This window comes from Pteropus medius, unplaced genomic scaffold, assembly GCF_902729225.1.
Source record: "Pteropus medius unplaced genomic scaffold, Ma_sr-lr_union100, whole genome shotgun sequence".
NCBI classification, from domain to species: domain Eukaryota; kingdom Metazoa; phylum Chordata; class Mammalia; order Chiroptera; family Pteropodidae; genus Pteropus; species Pteropus medius.
Window position 1 is genome coordinate 6657645 of NW_024351731.1, and position 15316 is coordinate 6672960.

Below are 15316 nucleotides of genomic sequence, written 5' to 3' on the forward strand. Positions count from 1 at the left end.
TCCCACGGCCCTGGGTGGGGACCAGGCACCTCTTCTGACAGATGCAAAGTCTGGGGCCCTGGCTGCCATCCCCCCGCAACCCCAGAGTTGCGGCTCAGGCTCTATTCTGAAGAGATGCTACTCCTCAGGCCCTGGGAATGGGGTGAGGCCCTGCCCCAGACCTTGAACTCATGTGTCGGAGGGAGGGGTCACACAGACCCGCACCTGCGTTCCTGATCTGTCACCTACTGCCTGTGGCCCTGGGAGGGCCAGGATTCCGCAGAGTGGAGGCGTCCCGCAGTCCCCTCCCTTCAGACCTGTGGGAGATGGCGGGGGTGTCCCTGGCCCTTGCAAGATCCCCTCGTATGTGTCCCTGCCTCGTGCACCGCTGCCCCCGGGCAGGGTCTGCTCAGAGAGCCACAGACAGGCCCCAAGGCGGGCGAGACCCGGTTCAGGGCAAACCCATGGTGGCCTCTGGACCCCGCTCCTTGGCAGCACGGCTGGCCTCGGTTAAACGCCGCCCCCCGGGCCTCGGTTTCCCTGTGGGAGCAGCAGCGGGTGGCCAGAGGCCCTTTGGGGCCAGCAGTCTGAGAACATGAGGAGTAGCGGGCTCCCCACATACGTCTCAGGCCCTAAAAATAACCCGAGGGGGGGGCAGCCGTGAGTAGCTGCGACTGTGCCAGGCACCGCACGCGGGCGGAACTGCCTCCAAATAAGGCTTGACAGAGCCGGAAGCCAGCGCCGCCGCTCACGTCAGCCTCCAGCTGTGCGGCTCCAGGGCCCTCCCCCTGGGGGCCACTGGCCTGAGGCAGAGCCCGATGGACACCCAGAGCCCACCTGGGGACAGCAGGTCCTGGGATCCCGAAATTTAGACATTATGGGACCTAAGATTTACTAGTCGAAACTTGTGTTGATGTGTGGCATCTCAGGACAGACTCAGAACCCTCCCCAAACGCCGCGGGACTTGAAGGCGGGGCCTCCCCAGGAGGGTAGGGTGGGCACCCCAAGGCTGGCCTCCCAGTGAGCAGGGACCCCAGCTGGGGGTGGGGGCCAGCCGCAGGGCGGGGGCGGATCCTGGCCATGGGGAAGGCGGAGGAGGTGTTGCTGGGTGCGGTATGGCTCCCCGGGAACACCATATGGACTGCGCCCGGGAGGGGACCGGAGGCAGCCGGCAGCACCCCCCGTCTGCTCCCTCCTCTCCCTGCATCACCGGGACTTCCTTGGGAGGCAGATGGTGGGTGGGGGTGGCCTGGGAGTGTGGCTTCTAGGACAGCCCGGCTGCCCGTGACCTCGGGGGCCCCGTCCTCTGCTGGTTCCTTCTCCAGCAGCCCGCGTCCCGCCTCTCTCCTTGTGTCCCGATCCTGCCCAGACCCTGCCCGGGCTCGGGGCCCTCCCAGTCCTCCGAGGGGGAGCAGCTGACAGGTTGTTGGGCGGGTAGACGAAGGCGAGATGGGGAGCTGGGTTGCCGGGACAGGACGAGACGGAGGTGTGCTGGGGCGCCGCTTCGTGGGGCGACGAAGTCCTGGGAGGTGGCAGGGGAGCAAAGGCTTCCTGGAGGAGGGGACTGGGCGGAGGCTGCAGGCGGGTGGGGTGGGTAGCTGGGCATCCAGGTGGGCTACCTGATGGCGCTCAGCGGGCGCAGAGGATGATGGTGCAAGCAGGTTGCCTGCAAGAGGCCTACCTGCTCTCGGGCCCCACCCCCGGGCCGCTCTGGGGCCCGGAGAGGGCTTCGGCCCATCGCAAGGCACCGGCAAGTCTCCAGGAAGGAGCTGTGGCTGGGGTCACACGGCTGGGGTCTGGACCGTAGCCCGGCCAGCCCGAAGGACCCCCCAAGGCACAGCCCCTACCTGTGGCTGCCAGATGCTCTCCTAGCCCCAACCCTGCTGGATCTCCTGGCACCACCCCACCTCTGGCTCTGAGCCTCTCCAGAGTCGCCCCGTCTTGCAGCAGGCAGGGGCCACGCGGCATGCACATGGGGCCAGCTCCTCTCACAGCTGGGCGGACTAAGATCCCAGGGGAGCAGGCCTGGCAGAGAGCACCGGGAGGGTGCACAGACCACCTGCACCTGCCTCCAGGTATGTGCCGGGGCCGCGGCCACTGCTGGAGGAGGGAACGGTGGAGCGGCCCAGTGGGCGCTCAGTCTGGTCTCGTTGGTCCTGTAGGTCTCGGTGGCCCTGTGCGCAGCAGCCTGGAGAGCCGGTGCTGGCGGACCTGAGGCTCCTGGCAGAGGCTCCCAGAGCAGGCGGCCCCCAGAGGGACCGGAGCCATCACAGAGCCCATCGAGATGCCTGGCACTGGCGAAGCGGGTGGGGCATCCGTACCAGCACCCCTGCGGGGTAGCGACTATCACCACCACCCCCCTTCTGAGGCACAGAGAGGCCCAGAGTCCCAGAGAGTCAGCGGTGGCCTCTGAACCTTGGGCCTCGGGCCGCACACTGGCCACTGTGCACGAAGTGTTTGTGGTGACTAAGAATTGTCAGGAAGACATAGAGTCATTCCCATTTCTAACCTGGAAACAAAGCATCAGACCCCACATTAGTCGTCCGGACCTGTGCTATTCCCAAGTGCCCGCTGGATGTCGGGTCTGCCCGCGTGCTCGCCGACTCCGCCCACCAGCCCCGCCGGGACCGCAGCCCCGCCCCCGAGCCCCGCCCCCAGCCTCCCTCCTCCGCGCCCTCCACCCCGAGGGATTTTCCTCTTTCCAGAGGCTTCTACGTGGCCCCTTAGCGACGTCCTCATCAGCTTTGAGTCACAGGGACTGTCAGGCTTCCTCTTTCTTCTCGAGTCACTTTTAGTACGTTACATATTTTTAGAAACCCAGCTATTTTAACTAAGTTTTCAAATGTACTGGAATTAAATTGCTCGTAGTCGTCTCTCATTACCTGATTTCCGCTGCGTCTGTAGCCGGTGCGGACTGTGCCTTCGTCTTGCTCAGCTCGTCGCCAGTCGTACGGCTGAGCGCGTCACCTATTAGCCTTTGTTACATCCCCTCAGGTGTTACTTCGGCTCTGGTCTGGGTGTTTCCGTATGTATTATTTTCGTCATCATTCAGTTTTAATGGTTTTTAAATTTCCATTATTACTGTCTTTGATGTGTGCTCTATTTTCTAAGAGTTCTAAATCACGGAAATTTAAAAATCCACCTTTTCGTGATTTCTACTGTAATGATAATGCTGTCATGAGACGCATCTGGGTGAGACCTGCTTTGGCAGACACCACAGTGTTTAAAGAATATTCCATGCGTATTCTCTAGTTGCAAAGAGCACACTTACATGGTGGTTGAGCCAAACCAGCCAATTTCACTGCTCACACCTCTATATTCCAACATCTTATATCTGTTTGACCTTCAATCGTCGGAAAAAAATGTATTAAAGTTTCCCATGATGATAGTACATTGTTTTTCTCGTGGTAATTCTATCAAATTTGGCTTTATATGTTTATATGCCCCTTTATTTGGGGACTACAAGTTTAGAATTGTCATACCTTCCTGGCAAATCATATCTCTGAGCCTTTTGAAGTGACCATCTCTGTACATAATGTTTTTATCTTTTGACTTAGTGTATCTCGTTTGATAGTAATATAAACATCTTAACTCTCTTTTGTGAATCAGGATGTCCATGGCCCTATTTTCGGGTTTTAGGTGTGTGTATCTCTTGTAACAGCAACACAATTGGACTTTTAAATCCAATCAGAGAATCCGGTTTTTAATTCTATTTTTTGTAATTAGTGGTAGCTTTGGCTTGTTTCATCTTACTTAGTGCCCTATATTTGTCCTGCTTTTGCTGTAGCTTTTAAAAATCCTTTCTTGATTTAAGTGGTTACATTTTTAAAACACTTATTCTCAATGCACATTTAACCGTTGACCTCAAACCAACAGACGGTCAGGTCCGTCTCCAGCAAGGTGGGTTTATTTGGGAACAGCGAAGAACCGCAGTCTGATGGGGCCACGGGCGGGTGCTGAGAAGCGAAGGCCAGGACGAGCCTCTCCAGAGGGAAGAGCAGCAGCTGGAGCCAGCCCCCGGGGGACGGGCTTTGCCGCCCTCCCCCGGCCCTGGCTCGGGAGCAGCAGCCCCAACCCCGGACCAGCCCCAGCAGAAGCCCTGGTGGACCCCGGGTTCCTCCGCTGCTTTCCACTCACCACTCTGGCTGTCCGCCCAGTTTGGGGTTCTTTACTTTGCCATTGTTGCTGTTTTGGAGGCTTTAGAGAGTCCCCTCACTGTTTCTGAGCCCGGGGGTCCTCCGGGGCCTCTCCCCTCAGGCCGAAGCCTGGAGCCCCGCCCCCAGCAGTGGTCATTCTCCGGACATCTAAGCGCCCGGCCAGGAAGGATTAAAAAGTCCGTTTACTGTGAGTGTCCCAGATCTAGCGGTATTTCGGCAGGAGGCATCTTGGAGCCTGCAGTCTGCACACTGCAGAGCTGGGAAACTTCCCTGTGGGCTTCTGTCCCCACGTGCTGACCCCGAAGTGCCCTCCAGGAAGGCACCGACCCCTTCGGCTTTCTTCGCCCAAACTTTGGCGTGCCACACACGGCCGACCGCCCCTTCTGACGGCTGCTCTGTCCTGGCTCCTGCCCCACTCCCGGCTGACCTGTCCTGTTCCTCTCTCCCCTCCGGCTGCTTAGTCTAAGTGTCTTTTGCCAGGACCTCGAAATGCGGTGCTGGCCTGCGGCTCCGCCCTGCCAGCTGCGCGGACTCTGCAGACACCTCGCCACAGCTCAGCCCGCCCCCTCCCTGCCCCGGCTCCCGCTCGGCCTGCACTGGTGCTTAGAACGCAGGAGACTGACCAGTGCTGGGGGAGGGGCTGGGCCCTGGAGGACGCCCGGGCTCCTGTCCTGCCCAACGCCCCCACGGCGCTGAGCCAGGGCAGCAGGGCCGGCCTGCAGGCCAGGGCTGCGCCAGGAGGGTGATGTCTGGGCTGCAAAGGCCTGGGACGGAGGAAGGCAGGGCCAGGCCCCTGAGGGCCAGATCTGAACGCCATCTGGGCAGGGGAGGGACTCTGAGGGCCTGGACCAGGACGGCACGTGGGAAGAGTCTAGATGCTGGAGCAAGGGTCACGGGGTCTGGCAAGGCCGGGGAGGGGCGGGGAAGCCAGGGACAAAGCGAGCGTAGGGAGGGAGCCCAGACAAGGCTCCGGCTGCACCAGCAGGGGAGTTTCTGGGTTTCGGCTTCGCTGGCCAGAGGCGGCGCCCTTCAGCCCACAGTCTGGGGGGCCCTCTGGGGGGCACTGGGAGAGTGAGGAGAGAAGCCGGGAGAGGCTGGGGAGGCCGGGGGCACAGTGGCATTTAATAGGGAGAGAGAGAGTGACACCACACGGCGAGCCCCTCGCGGGGCGGGCTTAGCGGGCCACGACGTACTTGGACAGCACCACCACGTCCTCCACGTAGCTGCGGTAGAATCTGCGGCAGTCCGCGTCCTGCTCCTGCTTGAGGGCGCTGAATTCTGCGGCGGAGACCGGAGGGTGACCACGGCCCTGGCCGGGAGGCCGGGGAGAGGGTGAGCCCGGACCCGCCCGGGCCCCGCTCACGCTTCCTGAGGACGGCCACGTCGCCCTTCTTCAAGGAGAAGCAGACGTCGGTGAAGTAGTCCTGTAGGATGGCCCCTGCACGGGACAGAGGTGGCGGGTGGCAGTGGGCCGGGGGAGGGGTGAGCTCGCGGGCAGACCGGAGCCCGGCTGGCGGGGCCATGGCGCCCACCCTGGGAGCGGACCCCAGGGCGCGGGCGCTCGGTGGGCACCGGGCTGGGAACACCTACCGATGAACTTCATGGCCGCGAGCCTCAGGTTCCTGTGGGGGCTGCGCAGGTAAGCCAAGGCCTGCATGAGGAACTGCCGGGAGCTGCCAAAGCTGCTCTCCACCTGCGGGCAGAGGTGGTGTCGGTGGCTGCTGGCCTCTTGAGCTGGCCCTGCCCGAGGCCCCCACGCCAGCCTGGCAGTTCCAGGGCCTGAGAGGACAGCCGTGACCCGGGCCTGGGCCCCCGGCGGGGGGTGGGGCCTGGCTTAAAGGGGTCCGGGACCTTCCATAGCGTCACCCCCCTCACGCCATCCCAAATGCCCTCCAGGAAGCCGCCTCCGGCCCCACCCCACGCCGGCTCCCATTCCATCCACAGCTTTGGCAGGGGGTCCGGGGCCCCTCAGAGCCACTGGGATGCAGGGATGGTCACCGGGGCTCCTCAGCACGCAGGTCAGGGCTGCCCGCAGCCGGCCTCGCTCTCTCCCCTGGGAGTGTGCAGGAGAGCCAGGCCCGGCGGGACCCCGGAGCCCGGGGGAAAGCTGCGCTAGGGAGGAGGGAGGGGCGGAGGGGCTGGCCCGGCTCCGGTCTCCCTGCGGCCGTGTCCTCTGAGCTTTTTCCGGTGAATCAACCAGTTTGTTTTACTGTCTGAGCCTGGCCTGTCTGCCCCTCGCGGTTCCAGATATCCTGATGAGTGTGTCCCCAGCCTCAGCCCCCAAGGCCAACCGTCCCCCACACTCCCCAGAGAGGACCTCGGGCCCACGGTCCCATGGCCGGGTTTATGGCCGGGTTTATGCCCGGGCCAGGCTTGCCCGGGCGGGGGTGGCAGGCTGTCCCGCAGCAGGCACTAACTCGGGGCAGCCCTGCCCAGTGCCGGCCCGCAGTGGCCACCCTCGCTCTGGCTCCCCACTGGCCAGGCCGCCTGTCGGGGAGGACTGTGTGCCCGCGCCCCCTGTCCCCCTTCTCCTCCCACAGGCCTCAGACCCGCAGCGCGGTCTGGACACGGCAGCCTGGGGTCCACGGCAGTCCTCCCCCGGGGCCCAAGACAGGCTAGACTGGATTCACCTTCCTGTCACGAACCCACTTTCCTGCTCCGCGTCCACTCTAAACGGCAGCACTGGCCCCCACCAAACCACCAAGTCACCCCAGAGCCCGCGTTCCAGGCTCACACGCCGTCTTCCCCCAGGGCTTCCTGGCAGCTGGCCGGTCCCAGGTCTTGCAAAGAGAAAAGGTTAGGAAGGGCCTGGAACGTCCTAAGGTCGCGAGAACGAAGGATGCTTACGGAAAACAAGCCAGGGACAGCGCCCAGGGAAGAAGGGGTCAAGCTGGGGGCAGCGGCTGGCCCGGCTATAACAACGTGAGCATGGACAGTGGTGACGATGGTGGCGACAGCTCCTTGGAACGAGCAACCTTATTACGGGCTGTGCGGCGGGCTGGAGTGTCACCGCCACAGCCGAGGGGCTGATGTCGGGGGAGGCGAGAGGGCCAGAGTGTTAGATCAGAGACGCCCCGTGCCGGTCGGCCCCGCAGGACGAAGGGAGGCTTCCACTGGGGTCGCCAACGGCCCGTTCCCCACACCAACGGGTAAACAGGGACCAAGAGTCATTCCCTGCGGCCGAAACCACGGGACACACGTGTCGAAGGCTGGGCACGGCCAGCAGGCCTCTCTCGCTCCGTATTCTTACCTTTCCACCCACATCCTCGCCCCCTTCCTCGCCGCGTGTCCACAGTGAAGGAAACGGGGAAACAGAGTCTGTAAACTGTAACTCGCAGGAACGAAAGGTCGATGGAGAAACTGGGCCCCTCACACGCGGGGCTTTCTCTTCCTCGTCTGGGCTTTTTGTCCTTTTCTCTCGTCTTCCCTTCTTCCCTTCTTCCCTTCCCTAACAAACTTTCCTTTTGACTCTGGCTTCATTCTTTCTCGGCCCGGCGAAGAGCGAGGTCCTCCCTCGGGGCGGGGCTCGAGCTGCCCCCACGCGGGGTTCGTCCTGCCCCGCGGCCTTCCCGAGCAGTGGCAGAGGCAGCAGGGCCCTGCCGGCACCTTGACCTTGGGCTTCCAGATTCCAGAACGGCAACGGCCGACTTCTGGTGCGCAGGACTTGGCGCGGCCCCGGCAGACGCACGCGGGCCACAGAGCCGGAAGGAGGCGGCCGCGGCACAGACGGGAGACGGTCGCCTGACACCGCGACTTCCTGGTGGCACGTCCGTCCGTGGGGCGGTGTTCACCTGCGCACGTTCCTTTCTTCCGTCCACTTTCTCAAACAAGGCGCTGGCGGGAGCCTCTGCCGCCCGTGGATCCAGGAAGGCGGGCGGGCTGCGCGTGCCGCGCGCGTCTCCGTGGGGGGGGGGGGGAGCAGAGCCCGGAAGGAACGAAGAAGGGCACAGGGACGGAGGCGCCCATCGCCTCTTTCTACTCCCGAGACTGTGCCTTGTCTTATTCACGGTGCTCGAAACACTTAGGAGACTCCAGTAGTTAAATTTGGGATTTTAATTAAGTGTTTGGAGGTGATAGGCAAATAAACGTTCAGGGAAATTTACTTTGTTAAACCCATGATTTGCCTTAGTAACGGGAGGACGGCGTGTTCGTAATGCTGACTATTTAATGGGTTAACAGGCAGACCGTCCAATAAATTTGTAAGATTAATAAACTGGTTATTGCCTGCGGTCATGCCTCCCTGAACACGCCTGATCTTGTCTGATCTCGGAAGCTACGCAGGGTCAGGCCCGGTTAGTACTTAGATGGGAGACCGCCTGGGCATACCGGGTGCTGTAGGCTTTAAAAAATAAAAAATAAAATAAAATAAAATGAAATAAAATAAATAAAATTTAAAAAATTAAAAAAATTTAAAAAATTTAAAAAATTTAAAAAATTTAAAAAATAAAATAAATAAAATAAAATAAATAAAATAAAATAAATAAAATAAAATAAATAAAATAAAATAAATAAAATAAAATAAATAAAATAAAATAAATAAAATAAAATAAATAAAATAATTAAAAAATAAAAAATAAAAAAATAAAATAAAATAAAATAAATAAAATAATAAAATAAAATAAAATAATACACTGGCTATTAAATAAAATACAAATGGTAGTGCATGTACCTCTCCGTGCACAGAAATACTCCAAGATGAAAGAATCTATTCACATCTCTTTTAAAGGCCTTAGCTGAACCGGCTGCGGGGAGCAGCCCGTGAGCACGGGAGCCGGCACGCTGGCCAACGCCCCCGGGTGCGGGCGGGTGTCCACTCCGGCCGCCCGAGGCCCCACAGTGGGGAAGATCAACCTCAGGCCCAGGAAGGCAGAGGTGGAAGGGGGGCCTGGAACGAGACAGGCACCTCGAAAACCTGGACTGAAAGACACCAAGGTGGACGGGGAGAGGCCACGGGGCGGGAAGCAAGGGAACAGAAGCGCCTTTGAGGCACGGGGACCGCGTGAGGGCCTGGAGTTGGATTTACGCCACCTGCACCCTACAGGACCTCGGAGCCAAGAAACGACTGTGGACAAACGCAGAGAGCCCCGTAACCCCAAACCACGAGACGAATGCGGGGAACCCACCACGCGCGAGAGCCAGAAGACAAAGCCGACAGCGAGACTCAAGTCTCGCGAGTGTCAGATACGAGAGCCGCCTGGGCCAGACCAGGACTTTCTAAGGGTCACATCTGCGGGAAACGGGAACCTGGGAGACGAGAACAGACCCTACGAAGGGAGGACAGGCAGGAAGGGAGGACAGGCAGGAAGGGAGGACAGGCAGGTCCGCGGGACAAGCGAGAGGGGCCCACGGAGCCACGGCGGGAAAGGTCACGGCGCCCTCACAGCCGAGGGGAGCTGGGTGAAGACGGAATCTGGAAAAAATAACTCCAAACGCAGCACCGAAAGGTAAAAGAGATGACAAGTATAAAAGTTAAGTCAATGACACCTCGTGGATGGCAGAGCGAGGCCAGAGAGCCGCACGCAGGGGGCGGGGGCTTCGTGGCCGCTGCTGCCCCTTTTCCTCTGCCTCTCGGCTCCAAACTCACACGTGTGGCCTGGTCTGTAAACGCGGACCCGGGCCTTTCCAATGTGCCCTCTGTCCGCGGCTCTGCAGGTGGCTGGGGGGTGGCGACAAGACGCTGCAGGGCGGGAGCTCCCGCCTGGTTCCGTGCGCAGTCGGCGCGGGCGGGACCCTCAGCGCGGGGACCCACGGCGCCTCTCACTCCCCCAGCACCCGGCCCCTGCGGCGCCCGCGGCCAGCTCTGGGAGGTGGGCGGCAGCTTCCCCCGCCCCCCAGGACAGTTCTGCAGCAGGGTCTTCTGCGAGCAACTCCTCCTGGCATCCCAGGCGGCTCCTTCCCCGCCGCGTCTGCTCTGTGCGGACTGGCCTGCTGCTGAGCACGTCCCGGCCCCGTTCGCAGAAGGCGCTGGGCCGGGGGCGGAGGGCGCCTGGGCACGCGTCTGAGCCCTCGGGGTGCCCCACGCGCTCTCGCGTGATGCGCATGCAGCATCCCGCTGCCCCCACGCCCGGCAGCGCTCTCTGCTTCCCGCGGGCCAGTCCCCGGTATCTGCAGAGCCACCGCAGCGAGCGGCAGTTCGCACCAGCCTCTCCCTGCCCAGGTCCCCGGGGGGTGCCTGCCTTCTGATGGGCACACAGCACTTGCGGGCACGATCCGTGCCAAATGAAGCACCACCATCCACCACAGATGACAGCTAGGCGGCATGCAGCGCCACTGCAGGCACTGGCACCGGCGTTCCGTGTCCCACGGGTGGGGAGCCGGGGGCTGCACTGGAACGCAGAGGCCCCACCGCCTGGCCCCAGGTGCCACCTCTGCAGGTCCAAGCCCTGGGCCCTCCCCGCAGCAATGCGAGCCCGTACAGTAAAGAGGCATTTCTTCACCAGACCCCAAAACACAAACTGTAGACAAGTAATACACTTGGCTACATTACAATTCAAAACTTCCGCACAACCACGGACAGCATGAGCAAAGTAGACGGACAAGTCACAAACGTGGCAAAAATAACCGCAATGCAAAAACCGACCAAGGACCTGCACCCAGAGCGCACGGAGAATCCCTAATTACACACAGTTCTAAGCAAGTGACAGAGCGCCCGCGCGCAGTGGGGCAGCGTCTGAGCAAGCGCCCCGGCCGGCTCCTGACCCACAGCGGGAGACGTTGCTCTCAAGAGTCCCGAGAGGTCAGGCTTCTTTCTAGGCCCCTGAGGCCGACAGACTCCAGCCCCCTGCACCCATGAGGACACCTCTCCACCTCTGGGGGGCGTCGAGGGAGGTTGCTGCCTCCCAGCCTCTGCAGTGGTCCCCAAGCCCTTGGCCCCTTGCAGAGGTCCGTGGACCAGGTGCTGGCTGAGTCCCCGGCAGTCGGGAGGAGCGCTGGGGGTCAGGTTGCTTTCTCGCCCTCAGGCAGAGCGAGCGGATGGAGTCAGATCTACAGGCTGCTAGGAAACAGGGAAGGTGTCTTGCCCTCCCCACCCCACCCACTCTGCCTCCACACACATCTCAGCGGGACGCAGGCTCAGGAATGTCTGCGGGATTGAGGCTCGGCCGCTCCAGGTTCTGGGAACTTAAGGGCTGCACTGGGACCCAATGGGCGCCCTGCCTCCCAAGGGCCCCTCAACAGCAGCCACGGGGACAGCAGCCGAGCAGGGCTCCCAGGTCCAGGTGCATGGCCCACCTGGGAGGCCCCTGACCCCACCGCTGAGGGACCATGCCTGCCCCTCAGAGGCGTGGAGTGGGCACTCAATCTACACCCACAGGGCCGAGACAGATGTCACCGAGGGGGTCCCGGCATCACCCCACCACCAGCTGGGTGCCTCTCAGAGGGTGCTAGGGGCGAGCCAATACCTACAGGACCCTGACTGCACACAGCCCACTCCACCTCCCTGCCGGCGCCTTACCATGTAGATAAAAATGTCGTTCTCGGCACCCAGGCCATGGCCCCATGCCAATTTGCTGAACAGCTCCTTCCGAAACTCCCACTTGAGCAAGATGGCACAGCGCAGGAAGGTGAACTTTGCCTTCTGCGGTGCCGAGAGAGAGAGAGAAACGGGTCATCGCCCTCCCCATCGCCACTGTCCTCCGGAGGGGTGCCTGGGGCCGGGTAAATGATCCTGGGGCCTGGACAGAGGTGCTCCACCAGACCAGAGGCGCCTCACGAACACGCGACCCATGAAGCCTGGGGCCTGTGCACTGGCTGGTAGCAAACAGGCTGCCCCATAATCTTTGTGGGAATTAAACACCGCACCTCTCCCTGGCGGCGGGCGCCCCGCAGCATGGTATGCACCCCAGCCCCGAATGCCAGGCTCCTGAGGTTGATTTTGTATGGGGTAGAACAGGGGCGGTCTCTGAAACCGGAGGTTCACGGGGTCCTGGGTGGGGTGGAGAGGGGGAACCTGGAGGCAGGTGGAGCAGAGGGAACTGCCACCTTGGATGTGTCCTCGTTCTCCACTGGCACGTTCCCCTGCAAGGCCAGGCCCAGCCCTCCCTGTCTGGCCATGCGGCCTCTCCAGAATGGCAGCCTGGCCTGGTCTCCACTTCCTGAGGCTGAGTCCTCCTGAGCTGCCTGAGTGACCCACAAGCAGGTGGGTCTTTCTCTGTCCCGCTCCCCAGACCACCCCCGGACTGTCTGGAGGACGCTGTCCAGCCAGAGGCCAGGCCAGGCCACTCACCGTGACCACTTCCGGGCAGGAGTCGGCCAGGTGGAAGAGCAGCGGTACCAGAGACCGGAAGGCGTGGTTCTTGAGCGCCTGCTGGTACTTTCTGCCACCACTGTAGATGACGTCTCCATACAGGAAGATGGCTTCCCTGCGCACGTCTTCCTGTTCCTGCCAGAGATGGGCAGATCCCCCCCGTCAGCCCCAGCACAGCTGCACCCCCACGGGCCACCTGCCCTGCCAGCTACCGCCCCATCTCTCTCCCCATGCAGCAGCCAACATTTGCCCTCACGTCCGCCCCTCTTCAGCCAAGAGCCAGCAGACCACACCCACCTACCCCACTTACTCTGCTGTCCACCTGCCGCCACAGCCCGTCACACCAACCAGGGCTGCCTTCTCTCCTGGCTACCCCTCTTCCCCGCGCCGCCCGCCTCTAATAGCTGTGGCTTTCTCCCCAGCTTCTCTCCTCAGCGATTTCTCTGGAGGCCCGAGGCTGACAGCAGCCACACCTTCAACTCCCAGGCAGGCCAGTGTGGAGGTGACAGCACAGACCCTGGTGCCACATCTGTCACTTTCTAGCTCTGCGACCCTGGGCAAGGATCCTTCAGCATGTGGCTCAGTTTCACCTTTCGTAAAAAGGGTCCAACAACAGTGCCTCTGTCCTTGGGTTGTGGTGAGGATCGAGTCTAGCTGTCTTACCCCATCCCCACCTCCTCAGCCTTATGCCACAGCCTCCGCGAAGGGCAGCACCATTTGACCCCAACCTGGCTCTACCTCCCTCTTCCTCACCTCCAGAAATCAAAGCATCAATCTCCCACCTGCAACCCCCCAACTGAGGCTCCCCAAACACCCCCTTCCACTCCCAGCCACGTGCCATCAATCCCTGAGGCCCACCTTCCAGCCTGTCGGCCTGCCTTGGTTTAAACCTCGCCTCCCTCACATCGCCTGATTTATTCAGAACCCCTGGAATCATTTACCTGGCCCCAGGCTGGCCACCGATTTCCCACGTGGCTACCCCCAAGGGTCCTTCTAAGGACAAACTGCCGCCCTGAGTCTCCCGGACCCCGGCCACCATCCCGCCCACATCCTCTGGGTGAAGAGGGCACGAGGTTTGGGCACGGTCACCTCCGAAGCAGCCTGGAACCCTCCGGGAACCGTCTTTCCCTGGGGCCAGGTTCCCTCCGGGCTCCGCCCCCAGCGGACTTTACCCATAAGCCCGGGCAGAGGGGGCGGGGCAGCAGCTACGTCTGCTCTGATTGGCGGGCTGGGTAGGAGCCGCGCAGGCGCACAGAGTTGCTCACGTCCTCGAACAGCCGCCGTAGGTGCTGGGCCATCTTGAGTCCGAGGGCGCCGACTCCCTGCGTGCCCAGGTGGTGCAGGATGTCTCCCAGGATCACCATCAGGCCCATGAGGTCCTTGGGCTCAGGCACCAGGAAGCTGTCCAGCAGCCCAGCCAGCTGGTTCTGGAGCAGGACCGCCTGTGGGGAGTCGCAGCTGCCCCTGGCCTGCCGTGTTCCTCCAGCGGTTCCTCCTCCGACCGAGGCGGCCTCACTTGCCCACTTGCCACCTCCCCTTCGCGCTCAATAGGGCACCTCAGCCCCAGCCCTCAGCCCGCGCCATCCGGCACGGACATGTGCTGGGAGGCCCGAGGGCGAGAGGAGGAAGGAGATCCCCATTCAGTGAGGTCTGAGTCTTCCGTTTTCCAGGTGGAGCATGAGCCAGACCACCTGTCGGGTGAGGGATTCCTACCTGGAAAGGAGGCCAAAGTCGCTGACCTCAGAGCTCCCTCCAACTCAGAAATTCTAGGCTCCCCAGCCAAAGGGTCCCCCAAACACTTCAGCCCTCTCCTACCCGGGGCCTGACTTCTCCACCCACCCTTTCCAATTCTGCCTGTCATAGAGGCTCTTTTCAAATGCCTCCTCCTCCCAGAAGTCTTCCTGGATGGGGGCGGGCATCTCCTCTCACCTTCTCCGGGCACATGAAGATACTGGTGAGGCCCTTCAGGCTTATGGCCCGCACCAGCCGGCTGGGGTTCTTCATGCACAGGCGCAGGATGGTGCCCATGGATTTCTGAGATATGTGCTGGGTGAGCTCAGGACTGTTGAGAAACTGAGTAGGATGGGCACAGTCAGGCTGCCAGTCCGCGATGGCTGCAGAGACATAGCCTACAGCACGGCGGGAGAGCGAGCGATGAGATCTAAGGAAATACGTCGGACGGCGAGGTCTGACGCGGAGGGCGCAGGTGGGGGCGCCTCCGTATTGGAGGGTCGGAGTGGAAGTCCAGCTCTCCGACCTTCTCCGTGTGGGCTGAGGGCACTGGCGAGGGGCAGAGGAGAGGCTGACCTCTGTGACAATGAGAATGGCCGCAACATTTTCTCGTTCCTCAGAGCTCCTCAGGGAGATGATTGCCTGCCCCAAGACGGCCTTGATCTCACAGCCATAGTGGGCCATGGCCCTGCCAGACGGAAGAGGCGGACACGGGAGGGCTCCATCCTTGGCCAGGGGACTCTGCTCTCTCCCCACGTGACTTGAGTCTGAAGTGCAGGGCCCCGTCAGGGGTGTCATCTGGAGTCAGGCCCTTCCCAGGCTTGGTGCTTACCTGGCCAAGAGGGTCACCCCCTCCGTGTAGGTTTCCAGGTGCTCCAAGAGCTCCCAGCCCCTCAGCAGCTTAAGATAGGCGAACACCTCCCAGTAGCTGGTGGTCCAGAAGAGGCCCTTCAGGGCCTCCAGGCACGTCCTTAAAGCAGCGGGGTGTGGAGAGGAGGTGAGCCAGGGCTAGGGGCTCAGTTCTCCCCCTGGAGCATAAGGTGGCACTGGCGCCTCCGCCCCAACTCACACTCGCCCGTCTGGGCCTGCTCTGAGCTTCCCCCTCCAGACCCTGACTCTTGACAGCTGTAGGCCACTCTGCCCCCGGCTCCCTACCCTGGACCACAAGCCCCCAGGTGGGGCCCGAGTTCGTTCCCTGCCGGGT

At 61.6% G+C, this 15316-nt stretch overlaps 1 pseudogene; it reads left to right on the top strand.

The window, feature by feature from the left end:
* Positions 1-8358: 8358 nt before the first annotated feature.
* Positions 8359-8477, top strand: LOC120588894 (uncharacterized; annotated as a pseudogene).
* The last annotated feature ends 6839 nt before the right edge of the window (positions 8478-15316 follow it).